Raw genomic sequence first — 23,686 nt, 5'->3', positions numbered from 1 at the left:
ATATGAAGAAAGATTTAACTAAGATAAAATTGTAATCACAGGAAAGGCAAGGAGTTAGGGGTGACATGATAGAGGTTTAGAAGTGGAAAAATGTACATACCAAAGGGAATAATAATAAGGAATTAATAGGTCAACACAACATAGAACTTGCAACAATAGGTATAAATTGAATAAGTTTAGATTCAGGACAGACCTGGTTAAATACAGGTTCGGTAGCAGTGTTGTTGATTTGTTGAGCAATTCTCGTGTAACATAATAAAAGTAGGATTGCTTGATTGTTTCAAGCAAAGGTTAGAAATTCATATATGAATGATGTAACGTTGAAAATAAATAGGATCTGCCTCGAATGGGCCAATAGGCCTTCTGCAGTTCCCTTCATTCTTCCTCATATAGCCAGTAAGCCTTTTGCTTTTACCTTTATTCATATGTTCTAATGCGTACAAGTTCATGAATGGACATAACAAAAAAGATATTACTATTGTATTAAAAGTATCAAGACCAAACAATGTGTATCAATTTATTACGTTTTGATTTAGAAAATGCCTGGGTAAATACTGCATTAGTAACAGGGGTGTTGGTTTGTGGAACCAATTACCGCGTAAGATAAAAGAAGTAGGATCCATTGATTGTTTTCAGCGTAGACTGGACATATATATAAAATTGATTAGGTGGTTATAAATAGGAAAGGCCTCATATGTTCCAATTGGACTTCTGCTCTTACCTTCATTATTGGGTTCTTAAAATAGTACATAGGTAATGATGTTAAAGTTAATGAATATAAGCTTGTTGGTGGTGAGATTGCAAAACTGATCTGAGTAATTACGACCAGTAAGAATGCAATACCAAAAAATTAATGCTTACACAAACAAATCCACAATCGCCGTCATGAGGGTGTACGGGAATGATGGGATCATCCATGGCGTACGCTCGAACCCTCATCATTGCCCTTGTGGGTTTGTTCATTTGATGCATCGAGCTATTGTGATTTCTGCGTGTATTAATGCATACATGTTTGAAATAGGGAAAAGAGGATACTAAGAACTTTTTTCTCCAATCGTTAGTAATGAAATACTTATTCTTCGGTAGCGAATTGTTCATATTATATTTCTGTAGTTCAGTTTTGGTCGTTACAATGGACATGAATACACTGGAGAAAGCGTCTATCAAAGGAGGACAAAGTTAACTCTCCCTCGTTCTATTGGTCACGATTGCATATCACCAGACTTCACCTGACTAGATATAGTATATAATTCCGCATGCGCAACTCATACCTTCACTTGCTTGATCAGTCCTCTCCTGACTGCACTGTTGCCCTACTCTCGCCCGTTGCTGTAACCATGGTCAAGACAAAGCCATCTGGGGAGACTTTCGTCTTGCCCAGATGATTAATGATCATCATTAATGATCATCATTAATGATCAGATGATGATCACCAGCTTCTGATGATTAAGGAGCAAGTATGTATAATGGAACTCTCAGCAGCTAAGATCTCGAAACTTAGGCGTCGCAACAAAGGCTTGCACCGATATGTTATGTTGAGAAACCTCAAAAGAAGAATGCAACTCGAGGTAGTGAGGGACACAACGAAATTTGCGGAAGACCTATGTAGCGATATTCCTTCCATGTAGCTGCTTACCATGAGACACTTTAAAATGCACTCAGACATCAACTACCAGTCTGCTTAAGGGACACAGACGAGGACAAATTTGGAATGACTAAAAAATCAATGAATAAATGATCGTAATAAGGTAAATTTGAGTGATATTTTTATCGAAACGTTAGTGATAAAACAGGTGGTGTTGTTCATCAGCTATATCTTCCTCATTTTAGGCCACATTTATATTTTGCAGTTCAGGTTAAAAGAGGACGCTGGGATTCATCAATTGAAGTGTTAGTAACAAGACACCTGGTGTGGTTCTTCAGCTATATCTTACACTGGATAGGCCCCATTTAGATTATGCATTTCAAATTAGGTCTCCATACTATAGTATGGATATAAATTCACTTGAATGTGTCCAGCGTAAGATGGCAAAGTTTACTCCCCAAATTAGAAACCTTTTATATGAAGAAAGATTTAACTAAGATAAAATTGTAATCACAGGAAAGGCAAGGAGTTAGGGGTGACATGATAGAGGTTTAGAAGTGGAAAAATGTACATACCAAAGGGAATAATAATAAGGAATTAATAGGTCAACACAACATAGAACTTGCAACAATAGGTATAAATTGAATAAGTTTAGTTTCAGGACAGACCTGGTTAAATACAGGTTCGGTTGCAGTGTTGTTGATTTGTTGAGCAATTCCCGTGTAACATAATAAAAGTAGGATTCCTTGATTGAATCAAGCAAAGGTTAGAAATTCATATATGAATGATGTAACGTGGAAAATAAATAGGACCTGCCTCGAATGGGCCAATAGGCCTTCTGCAGTTCCCTTCATTCTTCCTCATATAGCCAGTAAGCCTTTTGCTTTTACCTTTATTCATATGTTCTAATGCGTACATGAATGAATGGACATAACAAAAAAGATATTACTATTGTATTAAAAGTACCAGGACCAAACAATGTGTATCAATTTATTACGTTTTGATTTAGAAAATGCCTGGGTAAATACTGCATTAGTATCAGGGGTGTTGGTTTGTGGAACCAATTACCGCGTAAGATAAAAGAAGTAGGATCCATTGATTGTTTTCAGCGTAGACTGGACATATATATAAAATTGATTAGGTGGTTATAAATAGGAAAGGCCTCATATGTTCCAATAGGACTTCTGCTCTTACCTTCATTCTTGGGTTCTTAAAATAGTACATAGGTAATGATGTTAAAGTTAATGAATATAAGCTTGTTGGTGGTGAGATTGCAAAACTGATCTGAGTAATTACGACCAGTAAGAATGCAATACCAAAAAATTAATGCTTACACAAACAAATCCACAATCGCCGTCATGAGGGTGTATGGGAATGATGGGATCATCCCTCGCATACGCTCGAACCCTCATCATTGCCCTTGTGGGTTTGTTCATTTGATGCATCGAGCTGTTGTAATTTCTGCGTGTATTAATGCATACATGTTTGAAATAGGGAAAAGAGGATACTAAGAACTTTTTTCTCCAAGCGTTAGTAATGAAATACTTATTCTTCGGTAGCAAATTGTTCATGTTATATTTCTGTAGTTCAGTTTTGGTCGTTACAATGGACATGAATACACTGGAGAAAGCGTCTATCAAAGGAGGACAAAGTTAACTCTCCCTCTTTCTATTCGTCACGATTGCATATCACCAGACTTCACCTGACTAGATATAGTATATAATTCCGCATGCGCAACTCATACCTTCACTTGCTTGATCAGTCCTCTCCTGACTGCACTGTTGCCCTACTTCTCGCCGTTGCTGTAACCATGGTCAAGACAAAGCCATCTGGGGAGACTTTCGTCTTGCCCAACAAGCTTCTGATGATTAAGGAGCAAGTAAGAATAATGGAGCTCTCAGCAGCTAAGATCTCGAAACTCAGGCGTCGCAACAAAGGCTTGCACCGATATGTTATGTTGAGAAACCTCAAAAGAAGAATGCAACTCGAGGTAGTGAGGGACACAACGAAATTTGCGGAAGACCTATGTAGCGATATTCCTTCCCCGTAGCTGCTTACCATGAGACACTTTAAAATGCACTCAGACATCAACTACCATTCTGCTTAAGGGACACAGACGAGGACAAATTTGGAATGACTAAAAAATCAATGAATAAATGATCGTAATAAGGTAAATTTGAGTGATATTTTTATCGAAACGTTAGTGATAAAACAGGTGGTGTTGTTCATCAGCTATATCTTCCTCATTTTAGGCCCCATTTATATTTTGCAGTTCAGGATTAAAAGAGGACGCTGGGATTCATCAATTGAAGTGTTAGTAACAAGACACCTGGCTGTGGTTCTTCAGCTATATCTTACACTGGATAGGCCCCATTTAGATTATGCATTTCAAATTAGGTCTCCATACTATAGTATGGATATAAATTCACTTGAATGTGTCCAGCGTAAGATGGCAAAGTTTACTCCCCAAATTAGAAACCTTTATATGAAGAAAGATTTAACTAAGATAAAATTGTAATCACAGGAAAGGCAAGGAGTTAGGGGTGACATGATAGAGGTTTAGAAGTGGAAAAATGTACATACCAAAGGGAATAATAATAAGGAATTAATAGGTCAACACAACATAGAACTTGCAACAATAGGTATAAATTGAATAAGTTTAGATTCAGGACAGACCTGGTTAAATACAGGTTCGGTAGCAGTGTTGTTGATTTGTTGAGCAATTCCCGTGTAACATAATAAAAGTAGGATTCCTTGATTGTTTCAAGCAAAGGTTAGAAATTCATATATGAATGATGTAACGTGGAAAATAAATAGGATCTGCCTCGAATGGGCCAATAGGCCTTCTGCAGTTCCCTTCATTCTTCCTCATATAGCCAGTAAGCCTTTTGCTTTTACCTTTATTCATATGTTCTAATGCGTACAAGTTCATGAATGGACATAACAAAAAAGATATTACTATTGTATTAAAAGTATCAAGACCAAACAATGTGTATCAATTTATTACGTTTTGATTTAGAAAATGCCTGGGTAAATACTGCATTAGTAACAGGGGTGTTGGTTTGTGGAACCAATTACCGCGTAAGATAAAAGAAGTAGGATCCATTGATTGTTTTCAGCGTAGACTGGACATATATATAAAATTGATTAGGTGGTTATAAATAGGAAAGGCCTCATATGTTCCAATAGGACTTCTGCTCTTACCTTCATTCTTGGGTTCTTAAAATAGTACATAGGTAATGATGTTAAAGTTAATGAATATAAGCTTGTTGGTGGTGAGATTGCAAAACTGATCTGAGTAATTACGACCAGTAAGAATGCAATACCAAAAAATTAATGCTTACACAAACAAATCCACAATCGCCGTCATGAGGGTGTACGGGAATGATGGGATCATCCCTGGCGTACGCTCGAACCCTCATCATTGCCCTTGTGGGTTTGTTCATTTGATGCATCGAGCTATTGTGATTTCTGCGTGTATTAATGCATACATGTTTGAAATAGGGAAAAGAGGATACTAAGAACTTTTTACTCCAAGCGTTAGTAATGAAATACTTATTCTTCGGTAGCAAATTGTTCATGTTATATTTCTGTAGTTCAGTTTTGGTCGTTACAATGGACATGAATACACTGGAGAAAGCGTCTATCAAAGGAGGACAAAGTTAACTCTCCCTCTTTCTATTCGTCACGATTGCATATCACCAGACTTCACCTGACTAGATATAGTATATAATTCCGCATGCGCAACTCATACCTTCACTTGCTTGATCAGTCCTCTCCTGACTGCACTGTTGCCCTACTTTCGCCCGTTGCTGTAACCATGGTCAAGACAAAGCCATCTGGGGAGACTTTCGTCTTGCCCAACAAGCTTCTGATGATTAAGGAGCAAGTAAGAATAATGGAGCTCTCAGGAGCTAAGATCTCGAAACTCAGGCGTCGCAACAAAGGCTTGCACCGATATGTTATGTTGAGAAACCTCAAAAGAAGAATGCAACTCGAGGTAGTGAGGGACACAACGAAATTTGCGGAAGACCTATGTAGCGATATTCCTTCCCCGTAGCTGCTTACCATGAGACACTTTAAAATGCACTCAGACATCAACTACCATTCTGCTTAAGGGACACAGACGAGGACAAATTTGGAATGACTAAAAAATCAATGAATAAATGATCGTAATAAGGTAAATTTGAGTGATATTTTTATCGAAACGTTAGTGATAAAACAGGTGGTGTTGTTCATCAGCTATATCTTCCTCATTTTAGGCCCCATTTATATTTTGCAGTTCAGATTAAAAGAGGACGCTGGGATTCATCAATTGAAGTGTTAGTAACAAGACACCTGGTGTGGTTCTTCAGCTATATCTTACACTGGATAGGCCCCATTTAGATTATGCATTTCAAATTAGGTCTCCATACTATAGTATGGATATAAATTCACTTGAATGTGTCCAGCGTAAGATGGCAAAGTTTACCCCCCAAATTAGAAACCTTTTATATGAAGAAAGATTTAACTAAGATAAAATTGTAATCACAGGAAAGGCAAGGAGTTAGGGGTGACATGATAGAGGTTTAGAAGTGGAAAAATGTACATACCAAAGGGAATAATAATAAGGAATTAATAGGTCAACACAACATAGAACTTGCAACAATAGGTATAAATTGAATAAGTTTAGTTTCAGGACAGACCTGGTTAAATACAGGTTCGGTAGCAGTGTTGTTGATTTGTTGAGCAATTCCCGTGTAACATAATAAAAGTAGGATTCCTTGATTGTTTCAAGCAAAGGTTAGAAATTCATATATGAATGATGTAACGTGGAAAATAAATAGGATCTGCCTCGAATGGGCCAATAGGCCTTCTGCAGTTCCCTTCATTCTTCTTCATATAGCCAGTAAGCCTTTTGCTTTTACCTTTATTCATATTTTCTAATGCGTACAAGTTCATGAATGGACATAACAAAAAAGATATTACTATTGTATTAAAAGTACCAGGACCAAACAATGTGTATCAATTTATTACGTTTTGATTTAGAAAATGACCTTGAAAATGAAAATGAAATACTGCATTAGTATCAGGGGTGTTGGTTTGTGGAACCAATTACCGCGTAAGATAAAAGAAGTAGGATCCATTGATTGTTTTCAGCGTAGACTGGACATATATATAAAATTGATTAGGTGGTTATAAATAGGAAAGGCCTCATATGTTCCAATAGGACTTCTGCTCTTACCTTCATTCTTGGGTTCTTAAAATAGTACATAGGTAATGATGTTAAAGTTAATGAATATAAGCTTGTTGGTGGTGAGATTGCAAAACTGATCTGAGTAATTACGACCAGTAAGAATGCAATACCAAAAAATTAATGCTTACACAAACAAATCCACAATCGCCGTCATGAGGGTGTACGGGAATGATGGGATCATCCCTGGCGTACGCTCGAACCCTCATCATTGCCCTTGTGGGTTTGTTCATTTGATGCATCGAGCTATTGTGATTTCTGCGTGTATTAATGAATACATGTTTGAAATAGGGAAAAGAGGATACTAAGAACTTTTTTCTCCAAGCGTTAGTAATGAAATACTTATTCTTCGGTAGCAAATTGTTCATGTTATATTTCTGTAGTTCAGTTTTGGTCGTTACAATGGACATGAATACACTGGAGAAAGCGTCTATCAAAGGAGGACAAAGTTAACTCTCCCTCTTTCTATTCGTCACGATTGCATATCACCAGACTTCACCTGACTAGATATAGTAATAATTCAGCATGCGCAACTCATACCTTCACTTGCTTGATCAGTCCTCTCCTGACTGCACTGTTGCCCTACTTTCGCCCGTTGCTTGTAACCATGGTCAAGACAAAGCCATCTGGGGAGACTTTCGTCTTGCCCAACAAGCTTCTGATGATTAAGGAGCAAGTAAGAATAATGGAGCTCTCAGCAGCTAAGATCTCGAAACTCAGGCGTCGCAACAAAGGCTTGCACCGATATGTTATGTTGAGAAACCTCAAAAGAAGAATGCAACTCGAGGTAGTGAGGGACACAACGAAATTTGCGGAAGACCTATGTAGCGATATTCCTTCCCCGTAGCTGCTTACCATGAGACACTTTAAAATGCACTCAGACATCAACTACCATTCTGCTTAAGGGACACAGACGAGGACAAATTTGGAATGACTAAAAAATCAATGAATAAATGATCGTAATAAGGTAAATTTGAGTGATATTTTTATCGAAACGTTAGTGATAAAACAGGTGGTGTTGTTCATCAGCTATATCTTCCTCATTTTAGGCCCCATTTATATTTTGCAGTTCAGATTAAAAGAGGACGCTGGGATTCATCAATTGAAGTGTTAGTAACAAGACACCTGGTGTGGTTCTTCAGCTATATCTTACACTGGATAGGCCCCATTTAGATTATGCATTTCAAATTAGGTCTCCATACTATAGTATGGATATAAATTCACTTGAATGTGTCCAGCGTAAGATGGCAAAGTTTACTCCCCAAATTAGAAACCTTTTATATGAAGAAAGATTTAACTAAGATAAAATTGTAATTACAGGAAAGGCAAGGAGTTAGGGGTGACATGATAGAGGTTTAGAAGTGGAAAAATGTACATACCAAAGGGAATAATAATAAGGAATTAATAGGTCAACACAACATAGAACTTGCAACAATAGGTATAAATTGAATAAGTTTAGTTTCAGGACAGACCTGGTTAAATACAGGTTCGGTAGCAGTGTTGTTGATTTGTTGAGCAATTCCCGTGTAACATAATAAAAGTAGGATTCCTTGATTGTTTCAAGCAAAGGTTAGAAATTCATATATGAATGATGTAACGTGGAAAATAAATAGGATCTGCCTCAAATGGGCCAATAGGCCTTCTGCAGTTCCCTTCATTCTTCTTCATATAGCCAGTAAGCCTTTTGCTTTTACCTTTATTCATATGTTCTAATGCGTACAAGTTCATGAATGGACATAACAAAAAAGATATTACTATTGTATTAAAAGTATCAAGACCAAACAATGTGTATCAATTTATTACGTTTTGATTTAGAAAATGCCTGGGTAAATACTGCATTAGTAACAGGGGTGTTGGTTTGTGGAACCAATTACCGCGTAAGATAAAAGAAGTAGGATCCATTGATTGTTTTCAGCGAAGACTGGACATATATATAAAATTGATTAGGTGGTTATAAATAGGAAAGGCCTCATATGTTCCAATAGGACTTCTGCTCTTACCTTCATTCTTGGGTTCTTAAAATAGTACATAGGTAATGATGTTAAAGTTAATGAATATAAGCTTGTTGGTGGTGAGATTGCAAAACTGATCTGAGTAATTACGATCAGTAAGAATGCAATACCAAAAAATTAATGCTTACACAAACAAATCCACAATCGCCGTCATGAGGGTGTACGGGAATGATGGGATCATCCCTGGCGTACGCTCGAACCCTCATCATTGCCCTTGTGGGTTTGTTCATTTGATGCATCGAGCTATTGTGATTTCTGCGTGTATTAATGCATACATGTTTGAAATAGCGAAAAGAGGATACTAAGAACTTTTAACTCCAAGCGTTAGTAATGAAATACTTATTCTTCGGTAGCAAATTGTTCATGTTATATTTCTGTAGTTCAGTTTTGGTCGTTACAATGGACATGAATACACTGGAGAAAGCGTCTATCAAAGGAGGACAAAGTTAACTCTCCCTCTTTCTATTCGTCACGATTGCATATCACCAGACTTCACCTGACTAGATATAGTATATAATTCCGCATGCGCAACTCATACCTTCACTTGCTTGATCAGTCCTCTCCTGACTACACTGTTGCCCTATTCTCGCCCGTTGCTGTAACCATGGTCAAGACAAAGCCATCTGGGGAGACTTTCGTCTTGCCCAACAAGCTTCTGATGATTAAGGAGCAAGTAAGAATAATGGAGCTCTCAGGAGCTAAGATCTCGAAACTCAGGCGTCGCAACAAAGGCTTGCACCGATATGTTATGTTGAGAAACCTCAAAAGAAGAATGCAACTCGAGGTAGTGAGGGACACAACGAAATTTGCGGAAGACCTATGTAGCGATATTCCTTCCCCGTAGCTGCTTACCATGAGACACTTTAAAATGCACTCAGACATCAACTACCATTCTGCTTAAGGGACACAGACGAGGACAAATTTGGAATGACTAAAAAATCAATGAATAAATGATCGTAATAAGGTAAATTTGAGTGATATTTTTATCGAAACGTTAGTGATAAAACAGGTGGTGTTGTTCATCAGCTATATCTTCCTCATTTTAGGCCCCATTTATATTTTGCAGTTCAGATTAAAAGAGGACGCTGGGATTCATCAATTGAAGTGTTAGTAACAAGACACCTGGTGTGGTTCTTCAGCTATATCTTACACTGGATAGGCCCCATTTAGATTATGCATTTCAAATTAGGTCTCCATACTATAGTATGGATATAAATTCACTTGAATGTGTCCAGCGTAAGATGGCAAAGTTTACCCCCCAAATTAGAAACCTTTTATATGAAGAAAGATTTAACTAAGATAAAATTGTAATCACAGGAAAGGCAAGGAGTTAGGGGTGACATGATAGAGGTTTAGAAGTGGAAAAATGTACATACCAAAGGGAATAATAATAAGGAATTAATAGGTCAACACAACATAGAACTTGCAACAATAGGTATAAATTGAATAAGTTTAGTTTCAGGACAGACCTGGTTAAATACAGGTTCGGTAGCAGTGTTGTTGATTTGTTGAGCAATTCCCGTGTAACATAATAAAAGTAGGATTCCTTGATTGTTTCAAGCAAAGGTTAGAAATTCATATATGAATGATGTAACGTGGAAAATAAATAGGATCTGCCTCGAATGGGCCAATAGGCCTTCTGCAGTTCCCTTCATTCTTCTTCATATAGCCAGTAAGCCTTTTGCTTTTACCTTTATTCATATTTTCTAATGCGTACAAGTTCATGAATGGACATAACAAAAAAGATATTACTATTGTATTAAAAGTACCAGGACCAAACAATGTGTATCAATTTATTACGTTTTGATTTAGAAAATGAACCTTGAAAATGAAAATGAAATACTGCATTAGTATCAGGGGTGTTGGTTTGTGGAACCAATTACCGCGTAAGATAAAAGAAGTAGGATCCATTGATTGTTTTCAGCGTAGACTGGACATATATATAAAATTGATTAGGTGGTTATAAATAGGAAAGGCCTCATATGTTCCAATAGGACTTCTGCTCTTACCTTCATTCTTGGGTTCTTAAAATAGTACATAGGTAATGATGTTAAAGTTAATGAATATAAGCTTGTTGGTGGTGAGATTGCAAAACTGATCTGAGTAATTACGACCAGTAAGAATGCAATACCAAAAAATTAATGCTTACACAAACAAATCCACAATCGCCGTCATGAGGGTGTACGGGAATGATGGGATCATCCCTGGCGTACGCTCGAACCCTCATCATTGCCCTTGTGGGTTTGTTCATTTGATGCATCGAGCTATTGTGATTTCTGCGTGTATTAATGAATACATGTTTGAAATAGGGAAAAGAGGATACTAAGAACTTTTTTCTCCAAGCGTTAGTAATGAAATACTTATTCTTCGGTAGCAAATTGTTCATGTTATATTTCTGTAGTTCAGTTTTGGTCGTTACAATGGACATGAATACACTGGAGAAAGCGTCTATCAAAGGAGAACAAAGTTAACTCTCCCTCTTTCTATTCGTCACGATTGCATATCACCAGACTTCACCTGACTAGATATAGTAAATAATTCAGCATGCGCAACTCATACCTTCACTTGCTTGATCAGTCCTCTCCTGACTGCACTGTTGCCCTACTTTCGCCCGTTGTTGTAACCATGGTCAAGACAAAGCCATCTGGGGAGACTTTCGTCTTGCCCAACAAGCTTCTGATGATTAAGGAGCAAGTAAGAATAATGGAGCTCTCAGCAGCTAAGATCTCGAAACTCAGGCGTCGCAACAAAGGCTTGCACCGATATGTTATGTTGAGAAACCTCAAAAGAAGAATGCAACTCGAGGTAGTGAGGGACACAACGAAATTTGCGGAAAACCTATGTAGCGATATTCCTTCCCCGTAGCTGCTTACCATGAGACACTTTAAAATGCACTCAGACATCAACTACCATTCTGCTTAAGGGACACAGACGAGGACAAATTTGGAATGACTAAAAAATCAATGAATAAATGATCGTAATAAGGTAAATTTGAGTGATATTTTTATCGAAACGTTAGTGATAAAACAGGTGGTGTTGTTCATCAGCTATATCTTCCTCATTTTAGGCCCCATTTATATTTTGCAGTTCAGGATTAAAAGAGGACGCTGGGATTCATCAATTGAAGTGTTAGTAACAAGACACCTGGTGTGGTTCTTCAGCTATATCTTACACTGGATAGGCCCCATTTAGATTATGCATTTCAAATTAGGTCTCCATACTATAGTATGGATATAAATTCACTTGAATGTGTCCAGCGTAAGATGGCAAAGTTTACTCCCCAAATTAGAAACCTTTTATATGAAGAAAGATTTAACTAAGATAAAATTGTAATTACAGGAAAGGCAAGGAGTTAGGGGTGACATGATAGAGGTTTAGAAGTGGAAAAATGTACATACCAAAGGGAATAATAATAAGGAATTAATAGGTCAACACAACATAGAACTTGCAACAATAGGTATAAATTGAATAAGTATAGTTTCAGGACAGACCTGGTTAAATACAGGTTCGGTAGCAGTGTTGTTGATTTGTTGAGCAATTCCCGTGTAACATAATAGAAGTAGGATTCCTTGATTGTTTCAAGCAAAGGTTAGAAATTCATATATGAATGATGTAACGTGGAAAATAAATAGGATCTGCCTCGAATGGGCCAATAGGCCTTCTGCAGTTCCCTTCATTCTTCTTCATATAGCCAGTAAGCCTTTTGCTTTTACCTTTATTCATATGTTCTAATGCGTACAAGTTCATGAATGGACATAACAAAAAAGATATTACTATTGTATTAAAAGTATCAAGACCAAACAATGTGTATCAATTTATTACGTTTTGATTTAGAAAATGCCTGGGTAAATACTGCATTAGTAACAGGGGTGTTGGTTTGTGGAACCAATTACCGCGTAAGATAAAAGAAGTAGGATCCATTGATTGTTTTCAGCGAAGACTGGACATATATATAAAATTGATTAGGTGGTTATAAATAGGAAAGGCCTCATATGTTCCAATAGGACTTCTGCTCTTACCTTCATTCTTGGGTTCTTAAAATAGTACATAGGTAATGATGTTAAAGTTAATGAATATAAGCTTGTTGGTGGTGAGATTGCAAAACTGATCTGAGTAATTACGATCAGTAAGAATGCAATACCAAAAAATTAATGCTTACACAAACAAATCCACAATCGCCGTCATGAGGGTGTACGGGAATGATGGGATCATCCCTGGCGTACGCTCGAACCCTCATCATTGCCCTAATGGGTTTGTTCATTTGATGCATCGAGCTATTGTGATTTCTGCGTGTATTAATGCATACATGTTTGAAATAGCGAAAAGAGGATACTAAGAACTTTTTAACTCCAAGCGTTAGTAATGAAATACTTATTCTTCGGTAGCAAATTGTTCATGTTATATTTCTGTAGTTCAGTTTTGGTCGTTACAATGGACATGAATACACTGGAGAAAGCGTCTATCAAAGGAGGACAAAGTTAACTCTCCCTCTTTCTATTCGTCACGATTGCATATCACCAGACTTCACCTGACTAGATATAGTATATAATTCCGCATGCGCAACTCATACCTTCACTTGCTTGATCAGTCCTCTCCTGACTGCACTGTTGCCCTATTCTCGCCCGTTGCTGTAACCATGGTCAAGACAAAGCCATCTGGGGAGACTTTCGTCTTGCCCAACAAGCTTCTGATGATTAAGGAGCAAGTAAGAATAATGGAGCTCTCAGGAGCTAAGATCTCGAAACTCAGGCGTCGCAACAAAGGCTTGCACCGATATGTTATGTTGAGAAACCTCAAAAGAAGAATGCAACTCGAGGTAGTGAGGGACACAACGAAATTTGCGGAAGACCTATGTAGCGATATTCCTTCCCCGTAGCTGCTTACCATGAGACACTTTAAAATGCACTCAGACATCAACTACCATTCTGCTTAAGGGACACAGACGAGGACAAATTTGGAATGACTAAAAAATCAATGAATAAATGATCGTAATAAGGTAAATTTGAGTGATATTTTTATCGAAACGTTAGTGATAAAACAGGTGGTGTTGTTCATCAGCTATATCTTCCTCATTTTAGGCCCCATTTATATTTTGCAGTTCAGATTAAAAGAGGACGCTGGGATTCATCAATTGAAGTGTTAGTAACAAGACACCTGGTGTGGTTCTTCAGCTATATCTTACACTGGATAGGCCCCATTTAGATTATGCATTTCAAATTAGGTCTCCATACTATAGTATGGATATAAATTCACTTGAATGTGTCCAGCGTAAGATGGCAAAGTTTACCCCCCAAATTAGAAACCTTTTATATGAAGAAAGATTTAACTAAGATAAAATTGTAATCACAGGAAAGGCAAGGAGTTAGGGGTGACATGATAGAGGTTTAGAAGTGGAAAAATGTACATACCAAAGGGAATAATAATAAGGAATTAATAGGTCAACACAACATAGAACTTGCAACAATAGGTATAAATTGAATAAGTTTAGTTTCAGGACAGACCTGGTTAAATACAGGTTCGGTAGCAGTGTTGTTGATTTGTTGAGCAATTCCCGTGTAACATAATAAAAGTAGGATTCCTTGATTGTTTCAAGCAAAGGTTAGAAATTCATATATGAATGATGTAACGTGGAAAATAAATAGGATCTGCCTCGAATGGGCCAATAGGCCTTCTGCAGTTCCCTTCATTCTTCTTCATATAGCCAGTAAGCCTTTTGCTTTTACCTTTATTCATATGTTCTAATGCGTACAAGTTCATGAATGGACATAACAAAAAAGATATTACTATTGTATTAAAAGTACCAGGACCAAACAATGTGTATCAATTTATTACGTTTTGATTTAGAAAATGAACCTTGAAAATGAAATGAAATACTGCATTAGTATCAGGGGTGTTGGTTTGTGGAACCAATTACCGCGTAAGATAAAAGAAGTAGGATCCATTGATTGTTTTCAGCGTAGACTGGACATATATATAAAATTGATTAGGTGGTTATAAATAGGAAAGGCCTCATATGTTCCAATAGGACTTCTGCTCTTACCTTCATTCTTGGGTTCTTAAAATAGTACATAGGTAATGATGTTAAAGTTAATGAATATAAGCTTGTTGGTGGTGAGATTGCAAAACTGATCTGAGTAATTACGACCAGTAAGAATGCAATACCAAAAAATTAATGCTTACACAAACAAATCCACAATCGCCGTCATGAGGGTGTACGGGAATGATGGGATCATCCCTGGCGTACGCTCGAACCCTCATCATTGCCCTTGTGGGTTTGTTCATTTGATGCATCGAGCTATTGTGATTTCTGCGTGTATTAATGAATACATGTTTGAAATAGGGAAAAGAGGATACTAAGAACTTTTTTCTCCAAGCGTTAGTAATGAAATACTTATTCTTCGGTAGCAAATTGTTCATGTTATATTTCTGTAGTTCAGTTTTGGTCGTTACAATGGACATGAATACACTGGAGAAAGCGTCTATCAAAGGAGAACAAAGTTAACTCTCCCTCTTTCTATTCGTCACGATTGCATATCACCAGACTTCACCTGACTAGATATAGTAAATAATTCAGCATGCGCAACTCATACCTTCACTTGCTTGATCAGTCCTCTCCTGACTGCACTGTTGCCCTACTTTCGCCCGTTGTTGTAACCATGGTCAAGACAAAGCCATCTGGGGAGACTTTCGTCTTGCCCAACAAGCTTCTGATGATTAAGGAGCAAGTAAGAATAATGGAGCTCTCAGCAGCTAAGATCTCGAAACTCAGGCGTCGCAACAAAGGCTTGCACCGATATGTTATGTTGAGAAACCTCAAAAGAAGAATGCAACTCGAGGTAGTGAGGGACACAACGAAATTTGCGGAAGACCTATGTAGCGATATTCCTTCCCCGTAGCTGCTTACCATGAGACACTTTAAAATGCACTCAGACATCAACTACCATTCTGCTTAAGGGACACAGACGAGGACAAATTTGGAATGACTAAAAAATCAATGAATAAATGATCGTAATAAGGTAAATTTGAGTGATATTTTTATCGAAACGTTAGTGATAAAACAGGTGGTGTTGTTCATCAGCTATATCTTCCTCATTTTAGGCCCCATTTATATTTTGCAGTTCAGATTAAAAGAGGACGCTGGGATTCATCAATTGAAGTGTTAGTAACAAGACACCTGGTGTGGTTCTTCAGCTATATCTTACACTGGATAGGCCCCATTTAGATTATGCATTTCAAATTAGGTCTCCATACTATAGTATGGATATAAATTCACTTGAATGTGTCCAGCGTAAGATGGCAAAGTTTACTCCCCAAATTAGAAACCTTTTATATGAAGAAAGATTTAACTAAGATAAAATTGCAATCACAGGAAAGGCAAGGAGTTAGGGGTGACATGATAGAGGTTTAGAAGTGGAAAAATGTACATACCAAAGGGAATAATAATAAGGAATTAATAGGTCAACACAACATAGAACTTGCAACAATAGGTATAAATTGAATAAGTATAGTTTCAGGACAGACCTGGTTAAATACAGGTTCGGTAGCAGTGTTGTTGATTTGTTGAGCAATTCCCGTGTAACATAATAAAAGTAGGATTCCTTGATTGTTTCAAGCAAAGGTTAGAAATTCATATATGAATGATGTAACGTGGAAAATAAATAGGATCTGCCTCGAATGGGCCAATAGGCCTTCTGCAGTTCCCTTCATTCTTCTTCATATAGCCAGTAAGCCTTTTGCTTTTACCTTTATTCATATGTTCTAATGCGTACAAGTTCATGAATGGACATAACAAAAAAGATATTACTATTGTATTAAAAGTACCAGGACCAAACAATGTGTATCAATTTATTACGTTTTGATTTAGAAAATGCCTGGGTAAATACTGCATTAGTATCAGGGGTGTTGGTTTGTGGAACCAATTACCGCGTAAGATAAAAGAAGTAGGATCCATTGATTGTTTTCAGCGTAGACTGGACATATATATAAAATTGATTAGGTGGTTATAAATAGGAAAGGCCTCATATGTTCCAATAGGACTTCTGCTCTTACCTTCATTCTTGGGTTCTTAAAATAGTACATAGGTAATGATGTTAAAGTTAATGAATATAAGCTTGTTGGTGGTGAGATTGCAAAACTGATCTGAGTAATTACGACCAGTAAGAATGCAATACCAAAAAATTAATGCTTACACAAACAAATCCACAATCGCCGTCATGAGGGTGTATGGGAATGATGGGATCATCCCTGGCGTACGCTCGAACCCTCATCATTGCCCTTGTGGGTTTGTTCATTTGATGCATCGAGCTGTTGTAATTTCTGCGTGTATTAATGCATACATGTTTGAAATAGGGAAAAGAGGATACTAAGAACTTTTTTCTCCAAGCGTTAGTAATGAAATACTTATTCTTCGGTAGCAAATTGTTCATGTTATATTTCTGTAGTTCAGTTTTGGTCGTTACAATTGACATGAATACACTGGAGAAAGCGTCTATCAAAGGAGGACAAAGTTAACTCTCCCTCTTTCTATTCGTCACGATTGCATATCACCAGACTTCACCTGACTAGATATAGTATATAATTCCGCATGCGCAACTCATACCTTCACTTGCTTGATCAGTCCTCTCCTGACTGCACTGTTGCCCTACTTTCGCCCGTTGCTGTAACCATGGTCAAGACAAAGCCATCTGGGGAGACTTTCGTCTTGCCCAACAAGCTTCTGATGATTAAGGAGCAAGTAAGAATAATGGAGCTCTCAGCAGCTAAGATCTCGAAACTCAGGCGTCGCAACAAAGGCTTGCACCGATATGTTATGTTGAGAAACCTCAAAAGAAGAATGCAACTCGAGGTAGTGAGGGACACAACGAAATTTGCGGAAGACCTATGTAGCGATATTCCTTCCCCGTAGCTGCTTACCATGAGACACTTTAAAATGCACTCAGACATCAACTACCAGTCTGCTTAAGGGACACAGACGAGGACAAATTTGGAATGACTAAAAAATCAATTGAATAAATGATCGTAATAAGGTAAATTTGAGTGATATTTTTATCGAAACGTTAGTGATAAAACAGGTGGTGTTGTTCATCAGCTATAGCTTCCTCATTTTAGGCCCCATTTATATTTTGCAGTTCAGGTTAAAAGAGGACGCTGGGATTCATCAATTGAAGTGTTAGTAACAAGACACCTGGTGTGGTTCTTCAGCTATATCTTACACTGGATAGGCCCCATTTAGATTATGCATTTCAAATTAGGTCTCCATACTATAGTATGGATATAAATTCACTTAAATGTGTCCAGCGTAAGATGGCAAAGTTTGCTCCCCAAATTAGAAACCTTTTATATGAAGAAAGATTTAACTAAGATAAAATTGTAATCACAGGAAAGGCAAGGAGTTAGGGGTGACATGATAGAGGCTTAGAAGTGGAAAAATGGACATCCCAAAGGGAATAATAATAAGGAATTAATAGGTCAACACAACATAGAACTTGCAACAATAGGTATAAATTGAATAAGTTTAGATTCAGGACAGACCTGGGTAAATACAGGTTCGGTAGCAGTGTTGTTGATTTGTTGAGCAATTCCCGTGTAACATAATAAAAGTAGGATTCCTTGATTGTTTCAAGCAAAGGTTAGAAATTCATATATGAATGATGTAACGTGGAAAATAAATAGGATCTGCCTCGAATGGGCCAATAGGCCTTCTGCAGTTCCCTTCATTCTTCCTCATATAGCCAGTAAGCCTTTTGCTTTTACCTTTATTCATATGTTCTAATGCGTACAAGTTCATGAATGGACATAACAAAAAAGATATTACTATTGTATTAAAAGTATCAAGACCAAACAATGTGTATCAATTTATTACGTTTTGATTTAGAAAATGCCTGGGTAAATACTGCATTAGTAACAGGGGTGTTGGTTTGTGGAACCAATTACCGCGTAAGATAAAAGAAGTAGGATCCATTGATTGTTTTCAGCGAAGACTGGACATATATATAAAATTGATTAGGTGGTTATAAATAGGAAAGGCCTCATATGTTCCAATAGGACTTCTGCTCTTACCTTCATTCTTGGGTTCTTAAAATAGTACATAGGTAATGATGTTAAAGTTAATGAATATAAGCTTGTTGGTGGTGAGATTGCAAAACTGATCTGAGTAATTACGACCAGTAAGAATGCAATACCAAAAAATTAATGCTTACACAAACAAATCCACAATCGCCGTCATGAGGGTGTACGGGAATGATGGGATCATCCCTGGCGTACGCTCGAACCCTCATCATTGCCCTTGTGGGTTTGTTCATTTGATGCATCGAGCTATTGTGATTTCTGCGTGTATTAATGCATACATGTTTGAAATAGGGAAAAGAGGATACTAAGAACTTTTTTCTCCAAGCGTTAGTAATGAAATACTTATTCTTCGGTAGCAAATTGTTCATGTTATATTTCTGTAGTTCAGTTTTGGTCGTTACAATGGACATGAATACACTGGAGAAAGCGTCTATCAAAGGAGGACAAAGTTAACTCTCCCACGTTCTATTGGTCACGATTGCATATCACCAGACTTCACCTGACTAGATATAGTATATAATTCCGCATGCGCAACTCATACCTTCACTTGCTTGATCAGTCCTCTCCTGACTGCACTGTTGCCCTACTTTCGCCCGTTGCTGTAACCATGGTCAAGACAAAGCCATCTGGGGAGACTTTCGTCTTGCCCAACAAGCTTCTGATGATTAAGGAGCAAGTAAGAATAATGGAGCTCTCAGCAGCTAAGATCTCGAAACTCAGGCGTCGCAACAAAGGCTTGCACCGATATGTTATGTTGAGAAACCTCAAAAGAAGAATGCAACTCGAGGTAGTGAGGGACACAACGAAATTTGCGGAAGACCTATGTAGCGATATTCCTTCCCCGTAGCTGCTTACCATGAGACACTTTAAAATGCACTCAGACATCAACTACCAGTCTGCTTAAGGGACACAGACGAGGACAAATTTGGAATGACTAAAAAATCAATGAATAAATGATCGTAATAAGGTAAATTTGAGTGATATTTTTATCGAAACGTTAGTGATAAAACAGGTGGTGTTGTTCATCAGCTATAGCTTCCTCATTTTAGGCCCCATTTATATTTTGCAGTTCAGGTTAAAAGAGGACGCTGGGATTCATCAATTGAAGTGTTAGTAACAAGACACCTGGTGTGGTTCTTCAGCTATATCTTACACTGGATAGGCCCCATTTAGATTATGCATTTCAAATTAGGTCTCCATACTATAGTATGGATATAAATTCACTTAAATGTGTCCAGCGTAAGATGGCAAAGTTTGCTCCCCAAATTAGAAACCTTTTATATGAAGAAAGATTTAACTAAGATAAAATTGTAATCACAGGAAAGGCAAGGAGTTAGGGGTGACATGAAAGAGGCTTAGAAGTGGAAAAATGGACATCCCAAAGGGAATAATAATAAGGAATTAATAGGTCAACACAACATAGAACTTGCGTAATTACGACCAGTAAGAATGCAATACCAAAAAATTAATGCTTACACAAACAAATCCACAATCGCCGTCATGAGGGTGTACGGGAATGATGGGATCATCCCTGGCGTACGCTCGAACCCTCATCATTGCCCTTGTGGGTTTGTTCATTTGATGCATCGAGCTGTTGTAATTTCTGCGTGTATTAATGCATACATGTTTGAAATAGGGAAAAGAGGATACTAAGAACTTTTTTCTCCAAGCGTTAGTAATGAAATACTTATTCTTCGGTAGCAAATTGTTCATGTTATATTTCTGTAGTTCAGTTTTGGTCGTTACAATGGACATGAATACACTGGAGAAAGCGTCTATCAAAGGAGGACAAAGTTAACTCTCCCTCTTTCTATTCGTCACGATTGCATATCACCAGACTTCACCTGACTAGATATAGTATATAATTCCGCATGCGCAACTCATACCTTCACTTGCTTGATCAGTCCTCTCCTGACTGCACTGTTGCCCTACTCTCGCCCGTTGCTGTAACCATGGTCAAGACAAAGCCATCTGGGGAGACTTTCGTCTTGCCCAACAAGCTTCTGATGATTAAGGAGCAAGTACGAATAATGGAACTCTCAGCAGCTAAGATCTCGAAACTCCGGCGTCGCAACAAAGGCTTGCACCGATAAGTTATGTTGAGAAACCTCAAAAGAAGAATGCAACTCCAGGTAGTGAGGGACACAACGAAATTTGCGGAAGACCTATGTAGCGATATTCCTTCCCCGTAGCTGCTTACCATGAGACACTTTAAAATGCACTCAGACATCAACTACCAGTCTGCTTAAGGGACACAGACGAGGGCAAATTTGGAATGACTAAAAACTCAATGAATAAATGATCGTAATAAGGTAAATTTGAGTGATATTTTTATCGAAACGTTAGTGATAAAACAGGTGGTGTTGTTCATCAGCTATATCTTCCTCATTTTAGGCCCCATTTATATTTTGCAATTCAGGTTAAAAGAGGACGCTGGGATTCATCAATTGAAGTGTTAGTAACAAGACACCTGGTGTGGTTCTTCAGCTATATCTTACACTGGATAGGCCCCATTTAGATTATGCATTTCAAATTAGGTCTCCATACTATAGTATGGATATAAATTCACTTAAATGTGTCCAGCGTAAGATGGCAAAGTTTACTCCCCAAATTAGAAACCTTTTATATGAAGAAAGATTTAACTAAGATAAAATTGTAATCACAGGAAAGGCAAGGAGTTAGGGGTGACATGATAGAGGCTTAGAAGTGGAAAAATGGACATCCCAAAGGGAATAATAATAAGGAATTAATAGGTCAACACAACATAGAACTTGCAACAATAGGTATAAATTGAATAAGTTTAGATTCAGGACAGACCCGGGTAAATACAGGTTCGGTAGCAGTGTTGTTGATTTGTTGAGCAATTCCCGTGTAACATAATAAAAGTAGGATTCTTTGATTGTTTCAAGCAAAGGTTAGAAATTCATATATGAATGATGTAACGTGGAAAATAAATAGGATCTGCCTCGAATGGGCCAATAGGCCTTCTGCAGTTCCCTTCATTCTTCCTCATATAGCCAGTAAGCCTTTGCTTTTACCTTTATTCATATGTTCAAATGCGTACAAGTTCATGAATGGACATAACAAAAAAGATATTACTATTGTATTAAAAGTACCAGGACCAAACAATGTGTATCAATTTATTACGTTTTGATTTAGAAAATGCCTGGGTAAATACTGCATTAGTATCAGGGGTGTTGGTTTGTGGAACCAATTACCGCGTAAGATAAAAGAAGTAGGATCCATTGATTGTTTTCAGCGTAGACTGGACATATATATAAAATTGATTAGGTGGTTATAAATAGGAAAGGCCTCATATGTTCCATTAGGACTTCTGCTCTTACCTTCATTCTTGGGTTCTTAAAATAGTACATAGGTAATGATGTTAAAGTTAATGAATATAAGCTTGTTGGTGGTGAGATTGCAAAACTGATCTGAGTAATTACGACCAGTAAGAATGCAATACCAAAAAATTAATGCTTACACAAACAAATCCACAATCGCCGTCATGAGGGTGTATGGGAATGATGGGATCATCCCTGGCGTACGCTCGAACCCTCATCATTGCCCTTGTGGGTTTGTTCATTTGATGCATCGAGCTGTTGTAATTTCTGCGTGTATTAATGCATACATGTTTGAAATAGGGGAAAAGAGGATACTAAAAACTTTTTTCTCCAAGCGTTAGTAATGAAATACTTATTCTTCGGTAGCAAATTGTTCATGTTATATTTCTGTAGTTCAGTTTTGGTCGTTACAATGGACATGAATACACTGGAGAAAGCGTCTATCAAAGGAGGACAAAGTTAACTCTCCCTCTTTCTATTCGTCACGATTGCATATCACCAGACTTCACCTGACTAGATATAGTATATAATTCCGCATGCGCAACTCATACCTTCACTTGCTTGATCAGTCCTCTCCTGACTGCACTGTTGCCCTACTTTCGCCCGTTGCTGTAACCATGGTCAAGACAAAGCCATCTGGGGAGACTTTCGTCTTGCCCAACAAGCTTCTGATGATTAAGGAGCAAGTAAGAATAATGGAGCTCTCAGCAGCTAAGATCTCGAAACTCAGGCGTCGCAACAAAGGCTTGCACCGATATGTTATGTTGAGAAACCTCAAAAGAAGAATGCAACTCGAGGTAGTGAGGGACACAACGAAATTTGCGGAAGACCTATGTAGCGATATTCCTTCCCCGTAGCTGCTTGCCATGAGACACTTTAAAATGCACTCAGACATCAACTACCTGTCTGCTTAAGGGACACAGACGAGGACAAATTTGGAATGACTAAAAAATCAATGAATAAATGATCGTAATAAGGTAAATTTGAGTGATATTTTTATCGAAACGTTAGTGATAAAACAGGTGGTGTTGTTCATCAGCTATAGCTTCCTCATTTTAGGCCCCATTTATATTTTGCAGTTCAGGTTAAAAGAGGACGCTGGGATTCATCAATTGAAGTGTTAGTAACAAGGACACCTGGTGTGGTTCTTCAGCTATATCTTACACTGGATAGGCCCCATTTAGATTATGCATTTCAAATTAGGTCTCCATACTATAGTATGGATATAAATTCACTTAAATGTGTCCAGCGTAAGATGGCAAAGTTTGCTCCCCAAATTAGAAACCTTTTATATGAAGAAAGATTTAACTAAGATAAAATTGTAATCACAGGAAAGGCAAGGAGTTAGGGGTGACATGATAGAGGCTTAGAAGTGGAAAAATGGACATCCCAAAGGGAATAATAATAAGGAATTAATAGGTCAACACAACATAGAACTTGCAAC

The sequence above is a fragment of the Procambarus clarkii genome, chromosome 53 (genome assembly GCF_040958095.1).
Source record: "Procambarus clarkii isolate CNS0578487 chromosome 53, FALCON_Pclarkii_2.0, whole genome shotgun sequence".
NCBI lineage: Eukaryota > Metazoa > Arthropoda > Malacostraca > Decapoda > Cambaridae > Procambarus > Procambarus clarkii.
The sequence above is the reverse complement of the archived record's forward strand: the minus strand, read 5'-3'. Positions refer to the sequence as shown.